We start from the raw sequence: 22,450 nt of genomic DNA, 5'->3' as shown, positions 1-22,450 counted from the left end.
ACTAAGTTCATGATCTAAGAAATGATCACTATCACTTAAATCCACTGACTCGGTTTGGAATCAGAGGATAAAACACTCAGGTCACAGTGATGTCATGGACTAATTATTTCAATTATTATTTGCTGGAATATCTTGACATACATCATAACTAAATTATTCTCTACAGAGTGGGAAATCATTTTTTAATCAACCAAAGGTAAAATCAAATCATCAAAAATAATCCCACTATCAATTCCCAGAAAGCGGGCATTCTTTAAAAAATTAAATGAACATAAGACCAGTTAAATTCCATGAAGGACAGCTGGCAAACACTTAAAGGTTTCCACACACAACTACAAACACGGGTGAATACAAACACACCACATTATTTTTCTTTGCTTTATTGTGAGAAATTTTTTGCAAGTTCATACCTATTTGAAGTCTGGAGTTTGTCAACCATTGAAGTACTCAGAAATAGTCTTGGTCATATTTACATAATATGAAGTGTTAAATGTTTACTTCATAGTGAGACTGGAAAATAACTTTTTTTCCTGTTTTTTTTTTTTATTTGACAGGTAGAGTTATAGACAGTGAGAGAGAGACAGAGAAAAAGGCCTTCCTTCCGTTGGTTCACCCCCCAAATAGTCGCCACAACTGACACTGCGCTGATCCGAAGCCAGGAGCCAGGAGCTTCCTCCTGGTTTCCCATGGGGTGCAAGGGCCCAAGCACTTGGGCCATCCTTCACTGCCCTCCCGGGCCACAGCAGAGAGCTAGACTGCAAAAGGGGCAACTGAGACCAGAACCTGGCACCTATATGGGTTGCCAGCGCCACAGGTGGAGGATTAACCAAGTGAGTCACTACAGCCGCCCCTGGAAAATAACTTCTTAAAACTTCAAGTGATGGCTCTAATTTCAACCTTTCTCTGATCACACATTTTAATGCATTTTCAAAGTTGGGTCATGAAATAGTTGAGTACATATATCATATATTTTGCATTTTATTATAAGAGTTACACCCCAGGGCCAGTGCTGTGGCACAGTAGGTTAATCCTCTGCCTGTGGTACTGGCGTCCCGTATGGATGTCGGTTCTAGTCCCAGCTGCTCCTCTTCTGATCCAGCTCTCTGCTATGGCCTGGGAAAGCAGAAGATGGCCCAAGTCCTTGGGTCCCAGCACCCATGTGTTTAGATCCAGAGGAGGCTCCTGGATCCTAGCTTTGGATCAGCCCAGCTCTGACAGTTTGAGCCATTTGGGGAGTGGACCAGTAGATGGAAAACCTTTCTCTGTGTCTCTCCCTCTCACTGTTTATAAATCTACCTGTCAAATAAATAAATAAAAATTTTAAAGTGTTAACACACCTCAACTTCCAAAAATATTTCAGATCTTGTATCCTCATGATCATATTCTATGAATGTATCCTAATCTTTTTTTATATGTCTCTCCTGAAATTTGATGTTTATAGTAGCATAAATTTAATGGCAAGAAAAATGTGTACAATCCATGTATATACCAGTCAGGGAACAAACTCCAAAAGCCCACTATCTAAATCTGATAAAAATGCAACATAAGATTAATATTTATGTAGTAAATATTCTGAAGGATATGCAGATTATATATTCGTTAAGTAATGCTAAAATCTATTTTTGGATTAAATCACACAATTATGAAGTTCCCATAGGATTATCTTAATTGCTTTGTGTTTTGGACAACATAGGATCAGATTAAATTCAAGAACATTAAATAAATAGTCTTTGGAAATTTGCCACTCCTTTTCCTTTATTTGTAGTTGAAAATGTTTGTAATTATATCATTTATGGAAATAAACCACTTTTGAATCTGAGTGCAGTAATTTTGTTGTGGGGCTGGCATTGTGGCTTAGCAGGTAAAGCTGCCACCTGAAAAGCCAGCATCCCAATAGTTCATGTCCCAGCTGCTCCACTTCTTGTCCATCACCCAGCTAATGGTCCGGGGAAAGCAGTGGAAGATGGCCCAAGTGCTTGGACCCCTGCCAGCCACATGGGAGACCTAGAGGAAGCTCCTGGCTCCTAACTTTGGCCTGGCCCAGTGCTGGGTGTTGTGACCATCTGAGGAGCGAACTAGCAGTTGAAAGATATCTCTCTTTCTCTCTCTCTCTCTCTCTCTATGTTTCTCCTTCCATCTGTATAATTCTGACTTTCAAAATAAATGAATAAATCCTTAAAAATATAGAAATAAATAAATTTTGGAGCATATTTTAACTTACCTGATGGAGGAGACCAGCATATCATCATGTCACAGGTTGTATGTCTAAGGACCACAGAAACTAATATCATTTACTTCCTTAATTTCTTTGTTGAGTTAAAATATTTATCTACAGCAGCATCGATGTCAAGGAAAATGTTGGTAGTTAATAAAAAAAAGGTAGTTGGATATATTTGTGCACATCAACACCAGAAGGAAAATTCATCTAGATTTTGTAAAATTACCCCTCTGGATGAATGTTTTGACCACAAGCTAAATATATACTTATTGAATGCTATAACAAGCATGTAGCTATAGCATAGTACTTCTCCAAAACTTAGGGTGTACTAGGGAGAGAGAGAAGGTCCTACGTGGATAGTCACAGTGACATGTGCAAAGTGCAATGGGAGAATGGACCAAGTATATTTAGCAAGATTGGCATAAAAGGTCTGGAGCAAATGACTGTAAGGAGTGAGTAAAAATAAGACAAAGAAAGGAAAGGTTTGAAGTATTCTAAGGAAAGATATTATGATTGCTAATAGGGTTGTAGCAAAAAGCAAGATGTGATTCCTGGTGGGGAAGTATGAGAAGGCAGTCCGGAGCTGCTGAGACCTGTGGGAATATGCTTCCTCTTCTTCTTGCCTTCTAATGAGCTGCCTGCTTCAGTTATCACTGTCACTAGAAATCCCACCCTAAATACCAAGGCTTTCCTTTTCCCCATGACTCTGTGGGTCGGAAGCAAATCCTAGCTCATCTCAGCTGACAACTCACACAGAGGTTGTCATGTTGCACCATGGCTGGGTTTAAGGAGTCCGCCATATTTCATTCACTCCAGCCAGTTGGTTCTGGCTGTCATCTTGGACACTTTGAATTTCCTCCAGAATCACTTACCACCAAGATGCTAGACTGGTGTTTCCACAGACCAGTGGTCAGCAGGAACCATGAGGTCAGTAGTAGAATCCCTAAGATGTCTGGAGGTGGGGACCTAGAGCTTGAATTAAGTCTCCTTTTCAAATTCTGCTGCCCAAATCACATCACAGGCCAATTCAGATTCCAGAGGAAGGAACAGGCTACACCGCTCGATTACGAGGCAAGAACTGAGGAGCCTGACACACTGACAACAATCTCTCACACTGTCACTCACGACCCAGTAATGCATCTGAAATGGCACCGAGATTGCATGAGAGCAGAAAGCACCATTAGAGGAAATTATCAGATCTCCAGAAGTGAAAAGATTTTAGAGGAAGTAAGTAAAAGCGAGGATGGAGGGGAAATTTAAAATGTTCCTGAAACACGGGAATATGTATTTTAGCCATTCATATAGAGGAATTATTTGCAGTAATTCAGAGCACATATAAGGGTACATCAAAAAGTCTGAGGAAAAAATAAAATTAAAAGATAAGTTTAATTTGATAAAAATATTTTTGAAATCCAAGCATAATTTTTTTATAATATGCACTTTACATAAACTTTTTGAAAATCCCTCATGAGTCACAGATATACAAAGTTGGCAGTCCAGAGCCAAATTTTATGGAAAGGTAATTGCTCCAAACTTTAATTTGAAATTTGAAAAAATATACGTTTTTGAGGCTTTCTTTTTTCAAAGTAATAATACACTTAATGTATGCCAACATAAAAACATTAATAAAAATATTATTTAATGAAACTTGTAGCATACCTTTCAAAAGGAATGAAGACTAAAAAAGAAAATATAATTCTTAACAATTGTTGCAGTTTCAATTATAAAATAAGGCTTATTTGCTTTACTTATTTAAAATGCATGCTCTGAAAAGTAAACTTTATTATCTTCACTTTAAAAATGAGAAAACTGAAATTAGGTTACTTGCCAGAAGCCTGGTCTATCTTATTCTAAATGAGCTATAGCAGGAAACATAATTTGGTCCCAGTCCGAGGATTGAAAAGACAGAGCATATGGACTGAGAACACTTTCCAAATTATTTTTCCTTCAGTTGACACTGAACCAGCAAACAAGCAGCTCAGGAGACACCCACACAACTAAAGGATACCAAGAAGAGGAAGCCGCTCATCACACGGTGTATCTGAAGTTCAGCAGTCAGGGTGCAATTTGGGGCCCTCTGAGTTAGAAGAACCCAGCAATTGGATGTCCACTGTATTAGCCTACACTGCTCTGAAAAGAGGCCTCATCAGCTCTCAAAAATCTGCCTACTACTACCACAAAGGGGTATTGCTTTTATATATGCGATACTCTTCTGGGCTCTTTTTAAAATTCTTCCTCCCTCCTTCCAATCCTTCCTCCCTCCCTCCCTCCCTTCCTCCCTTTCTTCCTTTCTTCTTTTCTTCCTTTCCTTTCTTTTCCTTTATTCTTTCTTTTCTTCTTTCCCTCTTTCTTAGGCAGAGCCAGAGAGAGACAGAGACAGAGAGAGAGATTCCATCTGCTAGTTCGCTCCCCAAATAGCCACAACAGCTGAGGCTAGGGTAGGTGGAAGCCAGGAGCCAGAAACTCCATCCTGTGCTCACAAATGCATGGCAGGAACCCAAGCACTTGGGTAATCTTCCAGTGCCTTCCCAGACTCATCATTGGGAAGCTGATCAGAAGCAGAGCACCCAGGACTTGGCCCCACTCTTGAACATGGGATCCAGGTATCACCAGTGTCAGCTTAACCCTCTGCACCAAAACGCCTGCCCTTCTGGGTTCTGTTACCTGGTCTCCAATTCTGAAAACTGTATGTTTGCTAAAACACTAAATTCTTTCCCAATGGAAAATTCCATAATTTGTATATCCCCAATTAACTTTGAACTTATTTCCATAATAAACAAACTTCTTCCAAAATATTGGAAACATCTCATTTCATAGTCCTGTGTGTTACAATAACAATAAAGTCCATAAAAAACATGTTCACTAAAAAAGATATCTGTTATGATGACTTAAAGGATTTATGGAATTATTTACCCTGGAATCATGATTTAAAATTGCTTAAGAGGGAGCATTATATAATAAAATAATTTAAGCACAGATGAGAAACCCATGTCCTCAAATACTTTTAAGATTTCTTTCTTGAATTTGAAAGTATTTCTGTAACATCTAATGGCAAAATGAATATTGCCTTTCCAAGTCACTTAAATTCCACAATATGACAAAAAGCAAACACTGACCTTTCCTGGATTTGAACACACAGATTAAAGCCTTCCTTATTTGTGAGTCCTTGCTTCTTGGACTGTCTCCAGGGAAGCTCCACTTCACCACAGATTGAGTGTGTTAACCTGTTGCCCTCCAGACAATTCGTCTCTATGGAACTCGACTCATTCATCCTCAAAGTCACCTTTTCCTTCACAGCCACACAAGCAGAGAAGTTTTTATACTGAAAGAGAATTAATCATGTGTTTGTCAGATGGCACCGAGAGTAAGTCATTTGATATCATGGAGCAAACTATTAGCTAAAGTTAGTTCCTATCAGGAGAGTTTTAAAATATGATGTTACTCATGTGTTTCCTTAATGACAGACAGGGTGGATTGCAAGGTGAACTGTTTTAATTTTCAACTTGCACAAAACAACACTGAACCTCAAAAGCTTTTTAATGTAACTCTGCTCTATCAAGAAGGCAATCCAATATAGAGAAAATATTTACTATATTACAATCAGGAGGAACTATTTAAGGTCATATACATAGATGATAATACTCTGGTAGATAATAATTTATTTTAATCAATTAAAACTTTACTTCATTTTAGCTTAGATTATGAGCAGTTTAGATTATTTATTATTTTATGTCAACTTTGTTTTAACTAGAAAATGACGTTTTATCTTTTTCCTCATAATATGAGCTCCTAAGTATATGGAAATTTATGTAAGCAAATTTACTGTCTTTAAACTTGTCCCATGAGATAGAAGAGAAATAATTTGAAAGAGAATTCAATAAACTATACTTCTCTTTAAATAGCCTAAGGAGAAATGGAAACATGGATTTTAGCCAAGGAAAGAGAAAGAGTAATGGGAAAATAAATTAATTTTAGAAGCTATAAAGAAATAAGTACCAGTAATTGGTCGATATAATATCAGAGTAATTTAGAAATACACATTTTAAACATTTTTAAAGAAATGAACCCTTAGGAGCTTCCAGCATCCATGCCTAGCCTGTTACAGACACATTATCATACAATCATTTTTTGCATATCTCTGGCCACTTTGACTTCCAGGAGACATCTGTATCACTATCAGTGAGTCAAGTTATTCAGAATGAGTGTACCAGACCAAGAGAAATATGGAATTATAATTCTCAAAATTGTATTTCTTTTTTATTTTGACAAAACCACAAGATTTCATTACTGCAAGACTGCTACAAGGAGCCTTATTATTCTTGGAACCATTATTAAGAGTTTCACTTGCCTAGTTCTTGCCCCTTCACATGTGAATAATTAATATGAATCAATTGCAATCAAGGACATTGTTCTGTATTATCACAAATGCACCCAATAAACCAGGCAATTAACATCTAATCCAAAGGCTCCACTCACATTTTTGCCAATCTTCTCAATAATGTCTTCGATGGTACAAGGGACCAAGTCAGTATCAATTTTTACATTTAGCTGTCATTAGCATTTAGTACTCTTTATTCTTGAGCTGTTGAGATTCATGACCCTGATATTGTGAAGATTACACACCAATTGCTTTACAGGATGTATCTCAGATTACATTTACCTGATAGGTACTCATTTTAAAATTTGGATTATACAAATATTTCCCATGGGCATATGATAGAAAGGAGAGTGTGTCTTTCCTAATACATCCTACCAGGCAATACTCAGTTTCACTTTGCTCCATCCATTATGAGGTGAGTGTTAATGATTTGGTTAAACTGTTCTCTGCCAATTCTCTCCATGGCAGGTTAACAATTTTGTCCTTTTAAGAATTTTTCCAGAATCAATTTAAGATTATTCCATTCCCCATCAAAATACCACCCACTAGGTTAATATCTACTTATATTTCTCAAATGAATTAATTAATACTGTGTTTATAGCCAAATAGTGATTGTCTAATTCCATCATACCATCTACATTTTTACATTGGTGTGCCATTTAAAAAAGTCTTTCTCCTCTAATAATTAGTTCATTGATGCATTTATTTTATTATTTTTATTTATTATTTAACTGCTTATAATCCATCACCATAATTATTTGTTTTGCTCTGCAGATTATCCTCTTTGCTAAACCTATCAATCTGGCTTCCTGTTCTTATTTTTAAAGACATTTATTTATTTGAAAGTCAGAATGATATATCAGAGACAAAAAGAAAAAGAAAGAGAGACATTTTTCCATCACTTTCCAAATGACCACAACAGACAACGGGACAGGCTGAAGCCAGAAGCCAGAAACTCCATCTGGATCTCCCATGTGGGTGACAAGAGCATAGCACAAGGGGCATCCTCTGTTGATTTTGGAGAAACATTATCCGGGAGCCGGACTAGAGGAAGAGCAGCTGAGACTCGAACTGGCACTCTGCTATTAGATGCTCGTGTCTCAAGCAGTGGTTTATAATCCGCTGTGTCACAATGCTGGCTTCATGTTGCTTTCTACCACTTTTTTTGAGAAATTCATTATTTTTTGTAAAATAAGATATTCCAAGCTCATTTATATCTTCTCTATGCCAATTTTTTATGCAGACATTTCTTCAATGAGCTTTGGGTTTTATTCTAATAAGTAATAGTGTTTTAAAAATCAAGAGGGGGACACTAGGTGTAATCACTCTGATTGTGTTACTGATTTTCCTAGACCTTGCCAAGCTTTCAAAAGACTCAGCTGAAGAGTGTACTTTCTCCTCCCTCCCATATACTTGTAGTTCTGTATTCAAAACCGTGAGTTCCCACTGACACCTCAAATTCAAGGTCAGCATCATGGAAATCTAGTTTCTTCGCTTTTCACATCTTCTTTGAAAAAGAGAAACCTGACTTCCATCAACCTTAATATTCATATTTACATATTTAACAATGTAAGTGACATCTCGTCACCTCTGCAGTCCCTGCTTTGAAGACGCCCTTCTCACCTGCATAGCCCCTGGATTAGCCAATTTTTTGTGACTCATTATATGATTGAGGCTGTCATAGTTCAGGGACAGGACTGAGGGTCTGCACCTGGTGATGGTGGCCTTCTTGCTGGTAGAGTCCTGAGGCAGCCATGAGAGTTTCGCAGGTATGGAAAGCCAAGACACTCTGGCAGAGAGAAAGAAAGAAAGAAAGAAAGAAAGAAAGAAAGAAAGAAAGAAAGAAAGAAAGAAAGAAAGAAAGAAAGAAAGAAAGAAAGAAAGAGAGAATTTGTTTTGTTTAGCTTATTATTGTTGTAATGAGGAGAGTAATGACTTTCAAGTCTTTTCATTTCAGAAATGATACTTGAAAGAACTTCCACTTTGACTATGACATTGTCTAAATAAGATCGGCATTGGAGCCTCGGGTGATTACTGACGCCATAAACAAGAGTGTCAATTGTTAAATCAACAACAGGAGTCACTGTGCATCTACTCCTCATGTAGAATCTCTGTCCTTAATGTGTTGTACTATGTGAATTAGCGGTATAACTAATACTCAAACAGTACTTTACACTTTGTGTTTCTGTGTGGGTGCAAACTGTTGAAAACCTTACTTAGTATATACTAAATTGATCTTCTGTATATAAAGATAATTAAAAATGAATTTTGATGTGAATGGGATGGGAGAGGGAGCGGGAGATGGGATGGTTGCGGGTGGGAGGGAGGTTATGGGGAGAAAAAGCTGCTATAATCCAAAAGCTGTACTTTGGAAATTTATATTTATTAAATAAAAGTTAAAAAAAATAAAAGTTAATAGAAAAGAAAGAAAGAAAGAAAGAAAGAAAGAAAGAAAGAAAGAAAGAAAGAAAGAAAGACCTAAATGAAAGATCTCTGTGAGTGAGATCCCAGCAGAAAGAAGGGGCCATCAAAAAGGAGGTACCTTTCTCTGAAGGGAGGAGAGAACTTCCACTTTGACTATGGCCTTGTCTAAATAAGATCAGAATTGGTGAACTCAAGAGGCTTCCATAGCTTTGGCAACTGATGACAAGAGCCTCGGGTAATTACTGACGTCATAAGAGTTTCAATTGTTAATCAACAATGGGAGTCACTGTGTACCTATTCCCCATGTAGGACCTCTGTCCTTAATGTGTTGTACTATGTGAATTAATGGTAAAATTACTACTCGAAGAGTACTTTATACTTTGTGTATCTATATCGATGCAAACTGTTGAAATCTTCGGTTAGTATATACTAAGTTGATCTTCTATATATAAAGATAATTGAAAATGAATCTTGATGAAGAATGGGATGGGAGAGGGATTGGGTGATGGGATGGTTGCGGGTGGGAGGGAAAAGCCACTATAATCCAAAAGTTGTAATTTCAAAATTTATATTTATTAAATATAAGTTAGAAAAATAGAATCCTGCGGCAGCTGACACCGCATGCAGAGATCAAGGAAGACATGTGCGTCTTCTCATCTTGCTCCCTCCTATAAGGCCAGCAGTATTCAGTGACAGGGATTCCACCACCATAAGCTTTCCAATCTTCATCAATTCCTTAAGGCCCAGCTCACATATCATTGTCAGAGCAAGTTCCCACGACCTTAACACCTCACAGAGGGGATCGGGTTTCAACACAGGAACACACATACCCTAGGGGAGCACCATGCACCAGCCATAGCTGCCTGCAACACTCGGTGCCAGGCAGCATCTGCTTGGCTCTGACACTCCTTGCAGGCTGCCTCCTGCTGCCACCCCACTGGGTACACAACCTCTGCCCTCTGCTCAGGCTCTTGGTTGCTGGACTGCACTACCCTCACTACCCCTAAACAAAGGGATATTCTTCAGAATTAACTATACAGGAAAAGGGGGTTAATGGCAGGAAAACAGACACGTGGAAAAACTATAGAGAGCAGCAGTATGTTTTGAGAGCAAAAGTTTGTGGAGCAAATTAATTGTTCTCACTTGAACTTTTTTTTTTTTTTTTGAACTTTCTGTCAGCAAGGTGCTACGAGTGGCTGTTTCTTAGCATGGATGCTGTTCATTATGCTGGTATTAAAGAAAAAGCGGCCGGCGCCGCGGCTCACTAGGCTAATCCTCCGCCTTGCGGCGCCGGCACACCAGGTTCTAGTACCGGTCGGGGCGCTGGATTCTGTCCCGGTTGCCCCTCTTCCAGGCCAGCTCTCTGCTGTGGCCAGGGAGTGCAGTGGAGGATGGCCCAAGTGCTTGGGCCCTGCACCCCATGGGAGACCAGGAGAAGCACCTGGCTCCTGCCATTGGATCAGCGCGCCAGCCGTGGCAGCCTAAAAAAAAAAAAAAAAAAAAAAAAAAAAAAAAAAAAAGCAGTGGTCTATAGGCCAGGGTAGAAGCCTATCAGTTCACATTCCCAGGGTGAAGGCAGGTTTCTCAGTTTGCCAATTCTCATACGTCTCTCATTCTACAACCTGCAAACAGCAGCAGTCTCAATGGCAAGAGACAAACATTGTCTCTGACTCTTTGTTTCCCACTGTCACTGTTCAGTGATCAGACAACCTAGTATACAATAGTTGATAAGTGATGGAGATTTCATGATCACAGAGACCTCCATATTGAATTATATTATTATTATAATTGAAAGAGTCATAAAGGATTGCAATCACAGAGGTAGATAACATTTCTGAAAATTTTCCTTTGGTTTTGTCACTGGGTAGCTAAGATGACTTTTCAAAATATCTGTTAAATCACAGTTTGCCAATGACTGTGTGCTCTGTCTTGTAAAAGTCCAGTACTGGGGGGAGCAATCCACTTGGCCTAATTTTTAAGCACTTTGCCTAATGCAAGCAAAGGTATATGTTTCCATGTGTCCCACTCACACAACAAATCCCTAAGGCCATGGTCAGGCTTTCAACTCTGTTATAATCAGTAACAGAGTAAGTAGTAATCTTTAAAAATATCTTTCTGGCACTGGCTGGAATAGATACTTTAGTGTTGTGAGACTATCTGGTTTTTGTTGAACCATTTTCTGAAGAGATGATAAATTGAGTTTTCATAACAACCTCATACAAAGTAACAGGCAAAACTGTGTTCCTAATTTTCAATCAGCTTATTTACAAAGTATACATAGAAGGATATTGCAGTTTGAATGGAGGAAACTATTTGCCAAACTTACTGTTCTACTGAGATTGATATTTAAAACCATCAGCTAGGGAAATACTATATGAAAATTTTGAGAATCAATGAAGCCCAGTTTTTAGATCAAGTTAAAATACTTTTGAATCTGCAACTTTAAGATGTAATTATTAAGTTATTTTGAATGCATGTCCTAGTGTGATAACACTTGCCAACAAGAATATGGCTCATAACACCAGTTCTATTGCATTGAATTGAATGCATAAAAAAAAAAGCTAAAACACTCTATTCTGCACTAGCTGGAACTTACTTTTTAAAAGTCAGACTTTATCATGTAAAAACATATCCTGGATTTTTTGATATATTTTCTAACTGTAGGAATTTCTAATTGCAATTATATATTATATAGGAGGAGGAAATTAATTAGTAACAATGAATGAATGAAAATTAATATGTCCATTAGAGTTGAATGTTGTATCTTTACATCAGGACAAGCAGTGGGAGTGAGAACAGCACAAGGATTAGAGTAAAATTATTCTGGGTTCTAAATCCAAACTCTGGTACTTACTAGCTCTGTATCCTTAGGCAAGTTAATTATCATCATTTTCCACATCTGTGAAGGGAATAATATGAGTATTTTCCAAATGGGATTGGGGTGAAGTGTCACAAAGTGATGTATGTAAACAAGATAGCAGAGTGCCTGGGGATACGTTTGGGTCAATACGACACCTTACTAATATTAATAACTTCGCCAGTTAGGAAATTGTTCAGATACTATCAGCTTTGTACACCATGTACTAGCAACACAAAATTAATTCACAATCTCTTCTTTCTTCCTTCAATGCCATCTGGGCTGTGATGCCTGAAGATTATCCTTTCTATTTCCCTTCTATCTAGAGCTTATCGTGAGAGCTCGTTGTAGCCACTGGGGAAAAAGATTTCTGGAAAGACGGACAGTCTTAAAGTGCTGTTTTCAAGAGATTGAAGGGGTAGTAAAAGGAGGAAACATGAATTGACGATGGTATTTTTAGATACAATATGAAAAGCAATATAGTAGCATCCATATGAATTTCAGTTCAAGAAACTTTTATCCAGATGGTTTTGCAGCCTTATTACTTTTAGAAACAACATTCTAATTTAACTCAACAGACTCCTCATCTAGCCCTCATTTCTTTCTTCTTCAGAGAATAGAATGCTCAAACCAGCTAACCAACCAGATACCTGTTCTTCAAGCATCCTTTCTACATCCATGCCTCCTTATGGTCTCTAACCCTAATAATCATAGCTTGAAATAGACTCAGTCTCAAAAAGGCCCCCAATGAGAAGACCATCTTCAACAAGACACCAGAACTGTCACAAGCGTTCTCTCTAGCCTTCTTACTGTAAGTAGCTAGTAATGTGATTTCTAAGTACTGGTCTCCCTTATAAACAGCAAGCAGTAAACTTGTCCTTGCAATATGAAAAGGATATTTTAGTGGACTTTTTAAGACTTAGTCAATAAATACTAAGTCAAAGCCTAGAGCCAGGAAGTCAATTCAGGTCTCCCATATGGGTAGCAAGGATCCAAGTCCTTGAGTTATTTTCTAATGGCTGCACATTAGCAGGAAGCTGGATTCAAGAGTGAATCTGGTTAATGAAGCCAAGCACTGTGATACAGGTTGCATATGCTCCAACTGGTGTCTTAACCACTAGACCACACACCCACCCTGATTCCATTTCATCTGCATAAGGAGATTGTGCAAGGCAAACTTTAAAAAGCATATACTATTTTTATGTACCCTCATTCCTACAATGCATTGGGTGTATGACCCAGGATACAATAAGTGATTTGGTCTCAGTTTCTACATATATAAAATTGCTGTACCTAACTTACTTAGTTTTTGTAGAAAAGATAAGCATAACATTATCAAACAAATGTAGGAACAATCTTAGTTAAAATGATGATGAACTCAATGACTTATACCTTTCTACAATATTTCAGAGCTTCTTGTTTTACTTAGATTTTTCCCTTCCAAATCTAAGTTGCCTACTTAAGTTTGATTCTGCTCTGAATCACTCTTTTGATTTTCAACCATAAAAAATGTTAATCCTCTGTGAATCTGCAAAAGTTTGATGTTAATTCCTATTAAAATATTGATGACTATCAAAGTTTAAAATGTTGTTCTGCCTTAAGGGGTATGCAAGTCCAATGTGATATCTAATGACTATTGGAAAGATAACAAATTTCATCTTTGTCAAGGAAGAAAGCATTTTGCTCGCTGAAGTTGAAGTCATACTAGCAAACATGTTTTTGTTGGTGTATAACGCTAATGCATGTATAATACATGGTTATAAGGCATTTACATGCACAGAGTCCTGTTGCATGAGTATTATCAGTCTGCATGAGACCAAAGCATTCACATTCAGATGTACCAGAACTACAGTGAAATAAACTTTGGGCATTTTGCTTTATAAAGTTCGTGACTGACTTGACTCTGCAAGTTGATCACTTCATTGATTTCCTATTGTCTGAATATATCCACTCTCCCTACTCCTTTTACTTACAGCAACACAGCAATAATGCAACCCAAAGAAACTGCTCAAAATATTCTTTTTCTTGTATAAATAGATTTTAAAAACCAGATCCTATGTGTTTGCATATTTAGTTTTAGACATTTTCATGAGTGATTAGTTATATGTATGGTATTTGAAAAGAGTAAGACATGATGTGAAATAGATCTGCACTGGGTCAATGAATTTAGAATTTGTTTTGATTCATCCTGTCTTGGTTTAGAGTAATACTTTTGTAAAAGGTTTATTTATCCATTTGTGACAATCCAAAATGTCTCTAAACATCACAAACAGTTCACTGGGGTTGCATACCTTCAGCTGATAACCACTCCTTCACTTCTGGCATCTTTGCAGTTATGTCTCATTTGTTTATGTCACACACTTCTGAGCAAGTATCCATATTTTATTACCTACATTTAATTTTTTATTTGTGAATCCTCTAGCACTGATGTGAGGTGTTCACATTTGCATAAGTACAGGTGCCAGAGAGCATAAGGAAAAGCTGGCTCCCAATGACCAAAACAAAACAAAACAAAACAAAAAAAAACAGCCAAAAAAATGGCTCATTCCCTCCATGATGCCTATGTCTTCTCCCTGTTACTCAGTGCTTCTCCTCAGTCTGACTGATTTTAGTCTCTGTTCACCCTGAGTTCATGGCTCCTACATACGCTTGGGTTCTACTGCCTAAAAGCTTCTGCCCAAGGCCCTTGCTCTGTTTCTGTCATTCTCAGCTTCTCTATTTCTCTCACTGACTCCCACAGTAAAGATGACCTTAGTGCATCTCTTCCTGTCAATACATAGAAGTATATATTGGCAGTCTGCAGGAATGCCTCCAGAGGAATGCATTTTAGGACAGAATTGTGGCTTTGGCTGCTCAGTTCATTTCTTGTAAAGCTTCCTGTAGCTATTTCTCTCGATACGAATTTAGGTCAAGAGAGGCATCCTGAGTTTTCTCAGATTTAGGGTGTTATCTCAGGCAGATAGCAGAGCTAAGACTTAGGCCTTAGCTTCTTCCCACTTGGAAATCAAAAGCTCAAGAAAAGAACGTCATTTTACCCTTGGACTTTGTCGAATCTTGTGAGTAATGACTCTTCGTTTCTCTGTCCCTCTTCCTGTGAATGACTTCTTTATAGGAAGAGGAATTTGACAATCTTTCCTTCGTGTACAAGGACAGTAATGCTTAGCAGGCTATTGTCTTTTGGGACTATTCCTTCATTGCAAATAATAATGAAGGAATTTCTTCTGTGCAAAGAAGCCATTATCATCCAGTGTTAGCAGACAAATAACAGCAAGTACCACACCACCAAAGGACCCCTACTCAGCAGGAATAGCACTGTTGCTTCTACATAATCATTCTTCCTAGTTAGCATGAATTTGGAACTTGTCATTTCACTCTTTGTGATTCATGGAGACATACATAACAGAATGTTAAAGAGAAATCTAATCTCCTACCCAGTTTGAAAACTTTCTTGTTGTTTGTTTTAAAATCAAAATAATAATAACTGTGATTTTGAAGTTAATGACAATTATTCTAATATTTCTTATTAACTGGGAACCAGACACTGTGTTGTCCTTGTTAGTTAGAAAATTTAGTTCACTGGGTTGGCATTGTGGCATGGTAGGTAAAGCAGCTGCCTGCAACACCTGCATCCCACATTGGTGCCAGTTCATGTCCCAGCTGCTACACTTCAGATCCAGCATCCTGGTAATGGTCTGAGAAAGCATCAAAAGATGGACCAAGTTTTTGGGCCCCTGCCACCCATGCGGGAGACCAGGAAGAAGTTTCTGGCTCCTGGCTTTGGCCTGATGCAGCTCTGGTCAATGATGCCATTTGGTGATTGAACCAGTGGATAGTAGAGTCTCTTTATGTCTCTCCTTATCTCTATATAACTATGACTATCAAAAAACAAATCTAAAATAATTAATTCAGTAAGTAATACTCTAATAGGTAATATTTAAACCAGCACCCATGTTTGTGAATCTGTGATTCTTACAGTATTCAATAGTCAGTAAGCACATTCATTCATACATTTTGCCATAAGTAATTATCATAGGCATTACTAATGCACATTCAGTGTTTTTTTCAGGTAGGCAACTTGGATATCATATTGGTCTTTCAAATCCGCCCACCTAATTTTTTTTTTTTTATTTTTTAGGTTAGAGTATATTTTTGCAAAATTAGGTAAAGCAGAGAAGAAGAAAAATAATGATTAGTCATGCAACTACCCATTGAAAATTGTGAAATGAAAACAGTAAAGGAAACAAATGCTAAAAACATCAACTAGGATTCTGATCAAAAAGCTAGTAAACACTATGTATATTTTCAAAATTCCTTATTTCATTTAGAATTACAGCTGGATGCTTTTAGCAGCCAATTCTAATGTTTTCTGATTTCACTATCATTGTCAGTCATTATTTTGTGCACGAGGAAAGGAGTATGTGTTTTTGTGTATTTTTTCTGGATATCCTCACTTTTTAAACATCTTCACTTCTATTTTTCAGTGAAGAAATATTATGTTTATTTTCAAATTGCTTGTTTTGCTTTCCTTTCCTACTGTTACCAGTGAAAATCCTTGAGATCCAGAAAATCTAAAACAAATTCCAAATTTGTCTAAAACTTTTGCCATGAATGTACAGGGATTTGACATCCCTGGATAACCTCCACGATAAACTGGCAAATGTGCCAAGTTCATGTGCCAGCCAAGAAAGCAATGGAATGATTCACTTGGGTTTTATATAGAATATCTATATTGAAAAGGGAGAAAATGTTGCTCTCATGGTTAAAAATAAAGTGAATACCCAGTGAGGTTAATGATGCAAAACAAAATTAATTGTCGATGGTAGCCTTTATGTCTTTTTTTGATAACCTATTCTAAAAGTCTAGAACATTGCCTTAAACACAGTAAATTATCGAGAAATAGTGAATGGCTAGTTATTAAAATTATTTATTTATTAAAGCATATTAAGCATTAAAATAAGGAAAAGTAAGAAATGACTTGGTTAAAAATTTTAGCTTTAGATATGAGAAAAAACGTCTAAATTTACAAGCCAAATGAAAACACGATATGGACTCCTAAAAACTACTGGGGAAATGGGAGGATGTGCACAGACATGTAGGAATGCCTTCTCAAGGTCTGCTCCTGTCGACATGTGAATTATTTTAGGGGTTAAAGCTATAAAATTCCGTATGTTGAAGAGAAGTGAGAGTTATAGACATGGAATGCACTGATTTCCAGTTTTCACCTTTATTTTAATAAAATGCAGAAGGATATTAAAATTCCATCCTAAGTTTTTCCCATCAAAACATGCAAATTACCCTTTCAGGTCTTTAACTACACTGAGATATAGGACCTAACAGGTTGTGAAATGAAATATAATTATGAGCCAAGGGCATTTTTCTTTCAAAACCTTTATAACATAAAACTTTAAAATGTTTTATGACTCTTCTGTATAAGTAGTCACTAAACTTTTAAAAAGCAAGGTACTTTTTACAGATTATTTTAAAATTTCTAACTTGTGAAAATGGAGACAGAATCTGTACTCAAAAGTTGTTATTCACATAAACCACTTAATCTCTTTTGCATAGTTTTGTTTCACAGTCCATCTTTGCTTCTGAATGAAGTATTATGAGTAGTATTACTACTCCAGGTAATAAGTAAATTCTAAAGTAGTATTACTACTCTAGATTATCATCATCATGAATGGATGAATGACAGGTAGATAAGATAGTTTATGTTATTTCTTAATGTACAATGAGTGTTTTCATTTTGTTATTATTTTTCTCATGATCTGATGATTTCCTGGCTGATCAAGGACTTCCATCGGCAGCTTGGGATGAGCTGAGAAAGGGAGGTGAGCAGGCCAGCGCCGCGGCTCACTAGGCTAATCCTCCGCCTAGCGGCGCCGGCACACCAGGTTCTAGTCCCGGTTGGGCCGCCGGATTCTGTGCCAGTTGCCCCTCTTCCAGGCCAGCTCTCTGCTGTGGCCCAGGAGTGCAGTGGAGGATGGCCCAGGTGCTTGGGCCCTGCACCCCATGGGAGACCAGGAAAAGCACCTGGCTCCTGGCTCCTGCCATCGGATCAGCGCGGTGCGCTGGCCACAGCGCGCCAGCTGCGGCGGCCATTGGAGGGTGAACCAACGGCAAAGGAAGACCTTTCTCTCTGTCTCTCTCTCTCACTGTCCACTCTGCCTGTCAAAAAAAAAAAAAAAAAAAAGGGATGTGAGCAGTGTATAGAATTACATGTAGATTTGCAGAATATGTCATGCTTTGGGTATGACATGAGTGTGTTCCAGTGGGTTCATGGATGGCAGTGTGTTGATGTTAAGGGTGGTGAGGTCTAGTAGAAGGCTGTTTGGTCATTGAGAGCACTGCTATGGAAAGGATCAAGGTAGTTCTCAGGAACTCTGGTTAGTTCCTCAGAGATGGTTGCTAGAAAAGGGCCAGATGGGCCCCACACTTCTCCCCAAGCCTCCCTGTCGCACCATGTGATCCCTCCCTGTTGCATGCACTCCCCTCACAATGCCATCTGCTATGTGGCCCTCACAAGAGCAGGCCCTTTGTTGTTTAGACTCTCAGCCTCCAGAACTGTGAGCTAAATAAACCTCTGTATAATTACTCAGCATCAGTATTATCAAAGCAATGGGCAAATAATCTAATACAGGTTCTTAAATGTAAAATGGGATAACGTACATAAATATATATATATATATATATATATATATCCTTTCTTCATTCATTTGTGTATCAACAGCTAAGCTTTTCTTACTATCACTTATCTTAAAAAAACAATTTATGTATAGAATTATTTATTCTATCTTTGAAAAAAGATCATAGGAGAACATAATATAGTAAAAATTTCTGCAAGAATGTTTACAAGATGATGATAATAGGGAGAAGGAAGTAAATTATATGGTGTATTTATAATGTACTGCCATATTTTTCTCTGGGCTTTTTTCTAGGAGGAGAGAATTTCTTGAGGACAAGTACATAAGAGTAACAGATACCAGAGAGAAGAGTATTACATTTAAGTCTGCATAGAGACAGCCTCTTGTGTTGTCCTGCACACATTTCCCAGAATCTTCAAAGATGATCATAGCAACTTGTTCATTGAGCAAAAAATCATACTGAGAAAGCCTCTTAGGTTTATATTTCTTAGTCCATCTAAAGTTGCAAATGAAGTGGATGCCCATTTGAAAGTTAATGAACATTTCGGGAGATCCTATGCTAGAACCAAGCTCCATCAGGACTAGCTGAGAACACACGACCAGGAAGCTAACCAGAGAACAAAGTACTCATAGCAGTGTTCTTAATGTCAGCAATATTGGTTGAGCTAAATAACTTAGGAAACTTTCTAAGAACTCAATTATGATTTTAAAAAGATGGAAACATGAATTATTTGTAAGCTGCAATCAACAATGACAATAGAGCAAACAATGGCCCAACAAACAAAGCTGTTGACTTCAATACCAGCATGGGGCCTAAGAGGTGTTCTCTCAGGGACAGAATCACAAGAATGAGGAGGAGTTTAAGCAAGAAACTTGAATGCTTTCATTTAAATGAAAGCTGGCATGTCTATAAATAGATGGACTAATTATTAGATAGGAATAAATTTGATATGTGTCGGCAAAAATATGTTTTTTCTAACAGCGGATCTAAGTACCGATGGCTGTTCTACTTCTGATCCAGCTCCCTACTAATTCACCTTGGAAAGCAATGGAGATGACCCAAGTGCTTGGACACCTGCCACTCAAGTGAGAGGCCCAATGCAGTTCTGGACTCCTGGTTTCAGCCTGGCCCTGTACCAACCTTTTTAACCATTTGAGAAGTGAACCAGTGGATGGAAGATCTCTCCCTCTCTCTGTCTCTGTCTCTCTGTCTCTCTCTCACACACACACACACACAAATTGCTTTTCAAATAAGTAAATTATTCTTTTTTAATGAAATACCAACATTTGCACTCTTGGGTTAACATTAGCATTCTTAATTGTCAATTTTCTAAAAACAAACACTTTAGTAAAAATGCCTTATTTAAAAAGTCCATTGTTTCAAGGGATGAAGGCTATTGCAATAGGAAAAACACAGTGATTTCAAGTTGTGGTTTCAAGGTCCTATAGAAAAATCCTTCTTCAACCAGGAGAGGGAAACAGTGCTAACAGGATGTTTGAAGGAAATGAAGCACGAGAATGCAGCTGAGCAGATGGCATGACGGTAGCATCTTACAGGAAATGCTTTCTCCTTTTGGTCATGTGATTCTTAGAACAAGACGTTAAGAAGAGATATTCTTTATATTATCACATGCTTAAAAGCTTAGGTATTGTGGTACAGCAGGTTAAGCCCTTGCTTACAACACTGATATTCCCTCTCAGAGGGCTGGTTCAAATCCTCGCTGCTCTGTTTCTAACCCACCTCCCAACTAATCCACCTGGGAAAGCAGTGGAAGATGACTCAAATACTTGGTCCCCTGCCACCCATGTAGGATACTGGACAGAAGTTCCTGGCTCCTAACTTCAGCACGGCCTGGGTCTGGCATTTGTGGCCACTTGAGGACTGAACCAGAGGCCAGATCTCTCCTTGTCTCTCTACCTTGCAGATAAATAAATAAATACTCAAAAACACAAAATAAATAAACAAAAGCTTAGATATAAGTAAAGTTTAGGGGTTTGTGGATATAGAACAAATTTGGTTACAATTTAGTCAATTCAAGTCAATGTCCAAGAAAGGAGCAATTGTGAGCACCTGGATTTAGTGTGAGCTCATGTTTTCAAATAAATAAATGGGAAATAAATGCAGGTATGTGTGTATGTGTGCAAGCAGCTGTGAATACTTGCTGGCATTGTCAGTGGAGTGGGGCTAGAAACCAGGACACCCTAGAGCTAGGAACATGAGTAGCACTCGGATATCACTTCCTAAAAACTAATCTCCAATAAGATTAGTATGAGGACTATTTGGGAAACAAATGGCTGAAATCATGACAGGAGAAGAAAAAATACATGAGAAATCTGGAAAATATATGAGGCAGTAGATGAGAAAATGATAAAAAAAAATACTGGCTTGATACTGACAAACCAGCTTGAAGGAGCTCCCAATAATAAAACCTGAGAGAACCTGGACCAAAAAATTAATGAATTGTATGCATTGGAATGAAATATCCATGCATGAGTTCGCACCAATAGGAGTAAATGAATGAATAAAAGAACAAACAGGGTAAAGCGGAAAGCTCTTCCAAATAGTTAAATTCCAGCAATGATAATATGGATATCATCATTAGGCAAACTTCACAGTGCTTGTTAATATGGAAAAAAACCATCCATACATAAGTAATAACATTTGAGGGTAAAATGTGCACGATAAGGAACAGAAATTTTCTATAGTCTTGTTAGCTGACCTCCTGGCAAACTTATTATTATTATTATTATTACCTAAAGTGTAAAATAATGAGTTCACTGAGAAGAAACTCAGCAGATATTTGCCAATCAAATTTGGAGAATATATCCATTGTTTCTTCTGTCGGTTTGCCAAGCCATCTATAAAATAAAATCTCATAAAGATCCCTCTATCCACAGTTGTTATTTGTTTATTGAAGTTTATTAAAGTCTGACTGAACACCAAGAGGGAAACCTGTTGGAGTGAGGTGGACACTATGGGAAACGGTGGCTTGATCAGCATAGCCCTGACTGTTAATGAACAACTTAATACATTATCCCTCTTAGTAGTTTTTTTTTATCTGTTCTACTTAATATGACTGGTTTAGATCTGTAATTGATGCACAGTTATTCTTAAGTGTTGAAAATTAACTGAAATGTGATCCCTGTTGAACATGGTGGTGGGAATGGGAGAGGGAAGAGATGTATAATTTGGGACATGCTCAGGCTGACTTGCCCCAAGTGGTGGAGTTGGAAGCATACCAGGGGATTCCAATTCAATCCCATCGAGGTGGCATGTACCAATGCCATCTCACTGTTCCAGGTGATCAGTTTCAGTTCACAGTTGGTCATGCTGGAGGGACTGGGAGTCAAAGGGAGCACATAGACAAGTCTAGTACCTGCTAACGCTAACCGATGGAGTAAATAAAGGGGCGAGTGATCCAACATGGGAAGTGAGATACTCAGCAGACTCATAGAATGGCAGATGTCCTAAATAGCACTCTGGCCTCAGAATCAGCCCTAAAGGCACTTGGATCTGGCTGAAAAGCCCATGAGAGTATTTCAGGCATGGAAAGCCAAGACACTCTGGCAAAAGATCTCTGTGAGTGAGATCCCAGTGGAAAGAACAGGTCTTCAAAGAGGGAGGTGCCTTTCTCTGAAGGGAGGAGAGAACCTCCACTTTGACTATGACCGTGTCTAAACAAGATAAGAGTCGGAGAACTCAAGGGGCTTCCATAGCCTTGGAAACTCATAACTGGTGAATAGGGAGATTACTGATGCCATAAACAGGAGTGTCAATTGGTAAAGTCAACAACAGGAGTCACTGTGCACTTACTCCTCATGTAGGATCTCTATCCTTAATGTGCTGTACATTGAGATTTAATGCTATAACGAGTACTCAAACAATATATTTCACTTTGTGTTTCTATGGGGGTGCAAACTGTTGAAAT

General features: G+C 38.0%; 2 long non-coding RNA genes across 3 annotated transcripts in view; one reads left to right on the top strand and one right to left on the bottom strand.

The window, feature by feature from the left end:
• The window catches only part of LOC103351061 (uncharacterized), a 23,164-nt gene extending 14,007 nt beyond the window's left edge, over window positions 1-9,157 (bottom strand). The window contains exons 1-3 of one of the 2 annotated variants that reach the window (XR_007909582.2): window positions 8,220-9,157; window positions 5,335-5,540; window positions 2,222-2,265 (exon numbers count right to left, since the gene is read on the bottom strand). This is a non-coding gene — a long non-coding RNA (uncharacterized lncRNA). Of the gene's footprint in view, window positions 1-2,221; window positions 2,266-5,334; window positions 5,541-6,694; window positions 7,660-8,219 lie in introns of those variants that run through there. The other variant, XR_007909583.2, reaches the window with a different exon arrangement.
• LOC127483415 (uncharacterized) lies at window positions 8,283-22,450 on the top strand. Its single transcript, XR_007909585.2, has 3 exons — window positions 8,283-8,365; window positions 12,491-12,688; window positions 18,816-22,450. It is a non-coding gene; the product is annotated as an uncharacterized lncRNA (long non-coding RNA).

Source organism: Oryctolagus cuniculus, chromosome 13, assembly GCF_964237555.1.
Source record: "Oryctolagus cuniculus chromosome 13, mOryCun1.1, whole genome shotgun sequence".
NCBI classification, from domain to species: Eukaryota; Metazoa; Chordata; class Mammalia; order Lagomorpha; family Leporidae; genus Oryctolagus; species Oryctolagus cuniculus.
Note: the sequence above shows the minus strand (reverse complement) of the source record. Positions and strands in the feature narration are given on the sequence as shown.